This window comes from Monodelphis domestica, chromosome 4 (genome assembly GCF_027887165.1).
Source record: "Monodelphis domestica isolate mMonDom1 chromosome 4, mMonDom1.pri, whole genome shotgun sequence".
NCBI classification, from domain to species: domain Eukaryota; kingdom Metazoa; phylum Chordata; class Mammalia; order Didelphimorphia; family Didelphidae; genus Monodelphis; species Monodelphis domestica.
In genome coordinates this window covers 72,558,230-72,567,810 of record NC_077230.1, presented here as the reverse complement: position 1 = coordinate 72,567,810, position 9,581 = coordinate 72,558,230, and positions in this window count along the sequence as shown.

Sequence of the window (9,581 nt, the reverse complement as noted above, 5' to 3'; positions counted from 1 at the left end):
TGTGTTTCTTGAAGACAACATATGGTAGGGTTTTGGATTCTAATCCATTCTGCTATTCATATACATTTTATGGGTGAGTTCATCCCATTCACGTTCAAAGTTATGACTGTCACTTGTGGACTCCCTGGCATTTTGATATCCTTCCCTAATTCTAACCTTTCTTCTTCAGCTCTACCTTTTAGTCCAGTAATTTACTTTAAATCAGTCCCCTCCCTTGATATGTTTCCCTTTCTAGTCCCTCCCTTTTTGTTCCCTCCCCCTCCCCCCTCTTCTTCCCTCCCTTTTTTGTGTTCCCTCCCCTCCACCCACCTTGGTTTTCCCTTCTCCCTTCCCTTGTTGGGTAAGATAGAATTCAAGATCCCAATGGATCTGGATGCTCTTCCCTCTCAGAGTTGATTTCCCTGAGAGTAAGGTTTAAGTAAAAACTCTCTTCCTCTCCTTCTTATAGGAGTTTTCTTCCCCTCCCCTTCCCATGTGAGCCTTTGTGTGAGAAAGATTATTCTATTTGGTCTTTCTTTTCCCCCTATTTACACATTACATTTTCCGCACATGTTAGTATACATAGTTTGATATAAATGTAGTCCTTATAGAAGAGAGTTTGAGTAAAAGAAAAAGATAACATTTTTCTCCTTTTCCCTTTCCTTCATATTTACCTTTTCAGGTATTCCATGCTCTTTGTTTTTTGATATCAAACTTTCCACATAGCTCTGGTCTTTTCTTTGCAAAAATTTGGAAATCTTCTATTTTGTTGAATGCCCATACTTTCCCTTGGAAATATATAGTCAGTTTTGCTGGATAGCTGATTCTTGCTTGAAGGCCCAGCTCTCTTGCTTTTCTGAAAATCATGTTCCATGCCTTATGGAACATTTATGGTCATTTAGAGTGGAACTTGCAAGGTCTTGTGTGATCCTGATTGGCATTCCTTTATATCTAAAGTGTCTTTTTCTGGCTTCTTATAAGGTTTTTTCTTTTGCTTGAAAGCTTTGGAATTTGGCAATTACATTCCTGGGAGTTGTCTTTTGGAGATTTAGTGTAGAGGGTGTTCTGTGAACTCTTTCAATGCCTGTATTGCCCTCTTGTTCTAGGATCTCTGGACAATTTTCTTTGATTATATCTTGTATTACGATGTTGAGTTTGCTGTTTATTTCTGGCTTTTCTGGTAGCCCAATTATTCTTTTTTTTAAATTTTATAATATTTTATTTGATCATTTCCATGCATTATTCATTAAAGACAAAGATCATTTTCTTTTCCTCCCCCCAACCCCCATAGCCAACACGTGATTCCACTGGGTATTACATGTGATCTTGATTCAAACCCATTGCTATGTTGTTAATATTTGCATTAGGGTTTCCTTTAGAGTCTCTCCTCTATCATGTCCCCTCAACCGCTGTAGTCAGGCAGTTGCTTTTCCTTGGTGTTTCTACTCCCACAGTTTATCCTCTGCTTATGAATGGTGTTTTTTCTGCTGGATCCCTGCAGATTGTTCAGGGACATTACACCGCCACTAATGGAAAAGTCCATTATGTTCGATTATACCACAGTGTATTAGTCTCTGTGTACAATGTTCTCCTGGTTCTGCTCCTCTCGCTCTGTATCACTTCTTGGAGGTCGTTCCAGTCTCCATGGAATTCCTCCACTTTATTATTCCTTTTAGCACAATAGTATTCCATCACCAACATATACCACAATTTGTTCAGCCATTCCCCAATTGATGGGCATCCCCTCGTTTTCCAGTTTTTGGCCACCACAAAGAGTGCAGTTATGAATATTTTTGTACAAATCTTTTTGTCCATTATCTCTTTGGGGTACAGACCCAGCAGTGCTATGGCTGGATCAAAGGGTAGATATTCTTTTGTCGCCCTTTGGGCATAGTTCCAAATTGTCCTCCAGAATGGTTGGATCAGTCCACAACTCCATCAACAATGAATTAATGTCCCTACTTTGCCACATCCCCTCCAGCATTCATTACTTTCCTCCAATTATTCTTAAATTGTCTCTTCTCCCTCTATTTTCCAAGTCTGTCACCTTGTCTGTGAGATATTTTATGTTCTCTTCTAATTTCTTGGTCTTTTGGCTTTGCTTTATTAGTTCTTGCTCGTTGTCTTCGAGTTGCCTAATTCTGATCTTTAAAGCCTGGTTTTCCTTTTCACTTTGGTCAAACTGGTTTTGTAGATGCGTGAATTTCTTTTGCATTATTTCCCACTTTTCCTCCCAGAAGGCTTCCATCTTTTTGATCCTTTCTGATTCAGATTCTTCATGGGTTTTTGGAGAGTTTCTGTTTCCTCTGGAAGGTTTCAGAGCATTTGCTTGTTTTCTCTTCTATCTCCTCTGTATTTTGTATTTTTGCTCCATAAAATGTGTCCAAATTCGCCCCCTTCTTCTTGTTTTTCTTGGAATTTTGGGGCTTTTGTGCTTCTGTGGAGTTTGCCATCTCTATCTGAGTGGGGAGGACTAGCTTTTCTTATCTCTGTCTGGTGTTCAGAGGTTTTTGCCCCGGGCAGATTGTCTATTCTATGCAGTTGTTGTTCTGTCTTCCCAGGGAAGCCAGGAATTGCTGGTGTTTCTGTGTTACTACCCTCCTCAGTTCCCTCCCGATGCTTCTCTGTTGCCTTACTTCCATGCTCTGAACCTGGCTCAGCACACTCCGCGAGGTTTTTCAGTGCCTTACCTGGCCAGAAGAGCTTACACTCTGAGGGGGGAGGGGCCGCGGCTTCCCGGAGCTCTGAGGGCTCCTGATAAGATTAGCTTTAGCTGGGTTGAACTGAGTATGCCCTGAGGCAGGCACCTTCCTTGAGACTCGAATGGAAGGATCCAGCCAGGGGGTTACAGGCTCCCCCCCCCCCATCTCTCTGTGTTTCCCTGCTGTCTGTGTTGGGTGCCCCCTCGACTGAGTCAGGTTGTTTTCAGGAAGTGGCCTTCAGAATACTGACCCTGAGGCTCTGAGTTTCCCTCTGCTGCCTGGGACTCAGCACTCTGGGTTGGGGTGGATGGGTCCTGGGACCTTCCTTCTGCCTACCCCTTAGGTCTGAGTGGTCTCGGGTTCTGGCTTTTGGGGGGGGGGTGTACCTTTTGGTCCATGGTCCAGGAGGAGGATTCCCGGGGTCTATGCTCTTGTTCATTTTGAATTTCGGTGCCCTAGGAGCATATAGTTTGAGTTCGGTTGGGAAGGGTTCCTGAAGATCTGAACTTTAGCTTTCTCTAAGCTGCCATCTTGACCGGAAGTCTGTTCAGTTGTTTCTTAATCATGTTTGATTCTTTGTCACCACATTTGAGGTTTTATTGGCAGAGATATTGGAGTGGTTTGCCATTTCTTTCTCCAGCTCACTTTATAGAGGAGGAAACTGGGGTAAACAGGGTCAAGTTATTTGTCCAGGGTCATATAGCTAGTAAGTGTCTGAAGCCAGATTTGAACTCAGGAATATGAGTCTTCCTCAATTGAGACCTGGTGCTCTATCCACTGTGCCTCATAACTCCATTTTATTCAACAGGGATCCACTGAAGACTTTTGAGCAGGGGAGTGGCATGGGCAAACTTACCACAAAATTTCCAGGATATTATTTTTGTCCGATGCTTAGGAGATACATAGAAAAATGGAGATAGAGGAAGCAGGTAATCAATCAGGAGGCTATTGAAATATAATTCAAGAGAGAAATGGAGAAGACCAGAATTAGGGTGATAAAGCATTTGAGTAGAAAGAGGAAAGTGGATATGAGAGACTTTGTGGAAGTAGAAAGAAGATGTGATAACTGTGAAGGATTGATTAAGGCTAAGGAAAACCTTGCAAAGCAGATGCAATGAATAGAAGCTTGAAGATTTGTCCATCAAGGAAAATTCCAAAGGAGAATGTGAGCAGGTGGAAGACTGTTTGAACAAGCTGGAACAAACTGTTTCTTACTCACTCTTTTTCTTTGGACCTTGGAGAAGGATCTATAGAGAGATATCTCTGCCTTTCTGGCTATTGTTTTCTCCCTGAAAGATTTGGGGCTTGGCTCTGAAGATCTTTGAAAGTTGCTAATAATATCCCTATTAAAGACTATACACCCTTATATTAAATTAGGGAAATCCTAAATTCCCTCTCTTCCATATAAATTCCCTTGTACTTCTTTCCTTTAAAATAAATCCCTGTTTCCAGTATTATAGAGAGTGATTTAACTGTTAAAAGCTTTAGTCAACTTACCAATTCTTAATCCCTGCTTGACTCCAACTGAAAAGATAGCAGAATTGGGGGGGGGGAGGACAGGAAAGAATGCTGTCTTTCCTATTACCTTATTTCTCAGTGTGTTTGCCCATCACTTTCAGTTACCTTAATCAACCCAGTAAAAGGAACCCCCAATACAATTTGGCACCCTGGAAAAGGTCTTACCCTTCCCATAAAACAGTGACAGAAAAGAAAAGAAAAGAAAAGAAATGTTTCTACAAGTAATCTGTGGACTGGTGGTACTTTCAATCATTGCCTGTTACTGGATTTATAATCTGATGTACAGTGCAGTGACTAACATCTTGATGGATACTATAGGCCTTATATCCAATTCTACTTCTTTTATAATGAATATATTCTTCAGTACTGACACTGTGATATGGCAAATCCTTATCCAGATGTATATTTTCACCATGGCTGCCATATAGACCTTCACTTATCTAAGGAATACCATCAAGTTCATAACACCAAAGAAGGCAGCTCAGATCATGGTTGTAGATACAAACCTGGAACAGCTAGTGAAGAATATGTGTGAGGAGTTTCTGGAAAAAAATAAACCAGGGATTAGACTAGGCTAAGGGTGGAAGTGGGCAGGAAGATACTGGGCTTAAGGACAAAGATAAGAAAGCAAAAGGAAAGAATAAGACAGGAGTTAAAGAAAATGGCAAAGAAAAGGGCAAGAGCATCAACAATGAGGCTGAAAAAATTTTTCCATTCAGGGACATTGCAAAGATATCAGATACTACAGGCGTAGTTCATTCCAAAGTGCATAGTTTTCTACCCAAGAACTCAAATCTATGTGCTGTAGATTTCCAAAATTTGTATCTAAGCCTTACTGTGCGCTCAAGGAATTAAAAAGAGCATTTAAAATCTTTGAACCCAATTTTGGGGATACAGAGTTCTTCCTTTCAGAATTATTTAGCCCCCACAAGCACAGGCAATTTATTGAGAGGATGAGGAATGATAGCACTCTGATAAACTGGCCTACTGAAGAGCAGAGGGAAGATTTTGATTTTTCCAATCTGGCAAGCATGACATATTTAAGAAAATGTAGGGAGGATCTTCTCCAGGCCATAAAACTCTTTTTGTTCAAAGCCCAATGCATGGGGAAAATTTGATAAATTGCTTCAAGAAAGTACAGAGCATCCTGCCACCTTTATAGATCACTTATCCAAAACAGCTGAGTCTATTATGGGTATAGACAAGGATTCAGAAGAGTCTGTGGCTCATGTGAGTAGACAGTTCCTTCACGGTTGCACCTCACATCTGAAAAACTTCTTCAAAAACTATTTCCCCAAATATGACACTGTAAATCTGTCTGAACTCCAAGAGGCTGCAGCTTACTTATGGAAGAATCATAATGAACAACAGGCAGAAATTCAGGAACTAAAATAAAAACTGCAAAGCACAGAGGAATCATTGAAACAAAAAGAGACAGAGGAAATTAAGAACTTGCATACCATAAAGATATACTCTAGGGGAGAGGCAGAGTTAAGATGGTGGCATAGAGGCAGCAAAAGTTCAGACCTCTGAAAACCCTTCCTTCCTTATTACAAACTGAATGCTCCTAGAGGGCTGAAAATCAAACCTAACAACAAGACAGAGTCAAGGAACCCCATGCTGGACTCAATTCAAAAGGTATGCCCCCCCCAAAACCAGAATTTGAGAACACTTGGGTTTAAGGGGAAGGAAGGTCCCAGGATGCCCCCCCTCCCCTAGAGCACTAAGCCTCCAGCTGCAGCAGGAACCTCTGGGCAGGTAAAGGCACAAGTCTTGAGGGAGTACCTTGAGGGCAGGGCTGTGCCAGGCTTAGAGTATTGAACACAGGTGGTGGGGAAGGAGCTGGAGAGGGATCACAGAGCAGGCAGCCTGGTCACAGTGGTGGAGACCCTCCATATTGCTCCAACCTTCCTGGAGGTTTTGGTCTCAGGGCACATCTAGCCCAACCCAGCTGAACTTAATCCCATCAAAAGTCTTCAGAGGTCAGGGAAGCTCAAGCTTCAACACCCCTTCCCTCACAGACTGCTGGACTTTAATCCAATCAAAAGCCTCCAGAGGACAGGGAAGCTCAAGCTCCAACACCCCTCCCCCATAGACTACACTGAGAGATCTCCTGACAAAGCTCCAAGAGGGGAGACTGACAGAAAACCCCAAAACCAAAAAAAATGAGAGGAGCAAGAGCACAGACAACTGTGGGAAGTAAAGAAGGGGTAAATATGAGCAAACAACAGATAAAGGAAAACAAAATTACAATCAACAGCTTCTATACAGGCAATGAACAAAGAGCAAATAGAACAGAGGAGTATCAATAAACATCAAACAAAAACACAGAAACTCCAGCAAATTGGACACAGGCTTTGGAAGAACTCAAAATGCAATTCAAAACACAATTAAACGAGGCTGAAGACAACTGGGAAAAGAACTTAAAAACAAAGATAAGTCATTTGGAAACAGAAAATAGTGTCTTGAAAGCCAAAATCAACCAGTTTGAAAATGAGGCAAAGGAGATGAAAGACGAGGCAAAGAAGATGAAACATGAGGCAAAGGAGATGAAAGATGAGGTAAAGAGGATGAAATATGAGGCAAAGGAGATGCGAGATGAGATAAAGAGAATGAAAGATGACCTCCAAAGAAAATCAGACCAGAAGGAGAAGGATGACCAAAAAGCCAGGGATGAAATCCAGTCTTTAAGAACCAGAATACAACTAGAATTAAGTGACATCACAAGGAAGCAGGATATTATAAAACAAAACCAAAAGAATGAAAAAATTGAGGAAAATATGAAGCATCTCATTCATAAAACAGAAGATTTAGAAAATCGCTCGTGGAGAGACAACTTAAGAATCATTGGTCTATCAGAAGACCATGACAAAAGAAAAACCCTGGACATAATACTACAGGAAATTATCCAAGAACACTGTCCCAATATTCTAGAGCAAGAGGGAAAAGTGGAGATTGAAAGAATCCACAGATCATCTCTTGTATTTAATACCCAGCTGACAACACCCAGGAATGTTACAGCTAAATTCAAGAACTATTAGACCAAGGAAAAAATATTACAAACTGTGAAGAAGTAATTCAGATACCATGGAACCACAGTGAGGATAACACAGGATCTAGCTGCATTGACACTGAAGGACCGAAAGGCATGGAATATGATATTCCATTAAGCAGGGGAACTAGGTCTATAACTAAGAATCAACTACCCAGCAAAACTGACTATATTCTTATATGGAAAAGTGTGGTCATTCAACAAAATAGAAGAATTCCAAGCATTTGTAAAGAAAAGACCAGACCTGAACAGAAAATTCAATACACAAACACAGAACTTAAGAGAATCATCAAAAGGTAATTAAAAAAGAGGGAAAAAGAAAAACAAAACAAAAGAAAAGAAACAAAAAAACCCCAACTCTTTTTTTAAGAGACCCAATAAGTTAAAATGATATATATCCTTATAAGAAAAGAGGTCATTGGTAACTCTTAAAAATTGTTATTATCACCTGGGCAGCTAGAAGAATTACACTTAGAGGGAACAGTGAAAAACTGTATAGGATGAAATGACAAGACATAAATATGTATACAGATATATGTATGCATAAATACATATATATATACATATACAACTAGAGCTAAAAAAAGAGGTTAATACTAAAAGAAATGGGAAAAGAAACAAAAGGGGGTAAATTTATATGTCCCAAGGAAGCTCAGGGTGGGAGGGGGGAGAACATCAATACACTGGAAGGGTAAAGAGGTTGGAGATAGGAAATACTCAATTCTTATGTGCATTGAAATTGACCCAGGGGGCAGCTGGGTGGCTCAGTGGATTGAGAGCCAAGCTTAGAGATGGGAGGTCTTAGGTTCAAATCTGGCCTCAGACACTTCCCAGCTGTGTGACCCTGGGCAAGTCACTTGAGCCCCATTGCCTAGCCCTTACCACTCTTCTGCCTTGGAGCCAATACACAGTATTGACTCCAAGACAGAAGGTAAGGGTTTAAAAAAAAATTAAAAAAAATTGACCCAAAAAGGGAAGAACAATCTAATCCATTGGGGCAGAGAATAGATTTGCACCCTATAGGGAAGTAGAAGGGTAAAAAACAGACTGGTGAGGAGGGAAGCAGTACAAGGGAGGGGGAGGGTGGGGGGTAGTTTTAAAAAGACTGCAAAAGAACATAAGAGGGGGAACAAGAAGGGAAGGGCATAGTAAGGGAAGTAAAATAAGGGTAGGAAGTAGGGAAACATTAAAAACAAACATTGTTGTAGAAGGAAATAGTGAAAGAAGTAAAGGCAGGACTAGGAGTAGAAATCAAAATGCTGGGAAATACACAGCTGTTAATCATAACTCTGAATGTGAATGGAATGAACTCACCCATAAAATATTCATAGCTGTACTCTGTGGTGGCAAAAAATTGGAAAATGAGAGGATATCCTTTAATTGGGGAATGGCTGAACAAATTGTGGTATATGTTGGTAATGGAATACTACTGTGCTCAAAGGAATAATAAAGTAGAGAAATTCCATGGAGACTGGAACAACCTCCAGGAATTGATGCAGAGTGAGAGGAGGAGAACCAGGAAAACTTTGAACACAGAGACTGATACACTGTGGTACAATTGAATGTAATGGATTGCTCCATTAAGGCAATGCAGTGATCCTGAACAACTTGGAGGAATCTATGAGAAAAACCACTATCCATATTCAGAGGAAAAACTGTGGGAGTAGAAACACAGAGAAAAACAACTGCTTGAATACATGGATCGAGGGGATATGGCTGGGGATGTAGACTCTAAATGAACATCCTAGTGCAAACATCAACAGCATGGAAATAGGTTCTGATCAAAGACACAAGTAATGCCCAATGAAATTGAGTGAAGAATTGAGGAAGTCTTCTAGATATAAATCTATGGTTCTATGGCTCTGAGATTATGAACCTGAGTGGCTAAAAGGATGAAAGTCACCCTTAGCTGAGATAGAGGTTCTAGGAAGAGGACTGGGCTTAGAAGGAATGATAATTCAATTTTGTTTTAGACATACTGAATTGTGCTGTCTGTAGAATATCCATATATAAACACCCAGCTATTGGTGATATGGGACTGGGGTTTAGGAGACACATTAAGATTGCATGTGTTATTTGGTGAGTCAACCATATAGAGATGGCATCTGAACACATGCGGCTGCCCGAATCACCAAGAGAAAGACTATGGAGAAAGAAGAGAAGCTCCAGGAAAGAACCTTGAATGGATGATGGTCCAACAAAGGAGGCTGAGAAGAAGTCAGAGAGGTATGAAGGGAACCAGGAGAAAACAGTGTCATTAAAGTGGAGATGGAAGACCACATCTGGAGAGAATCTTTGTTAACAGTGTCAAAAACAGCTAAAGATCAAGA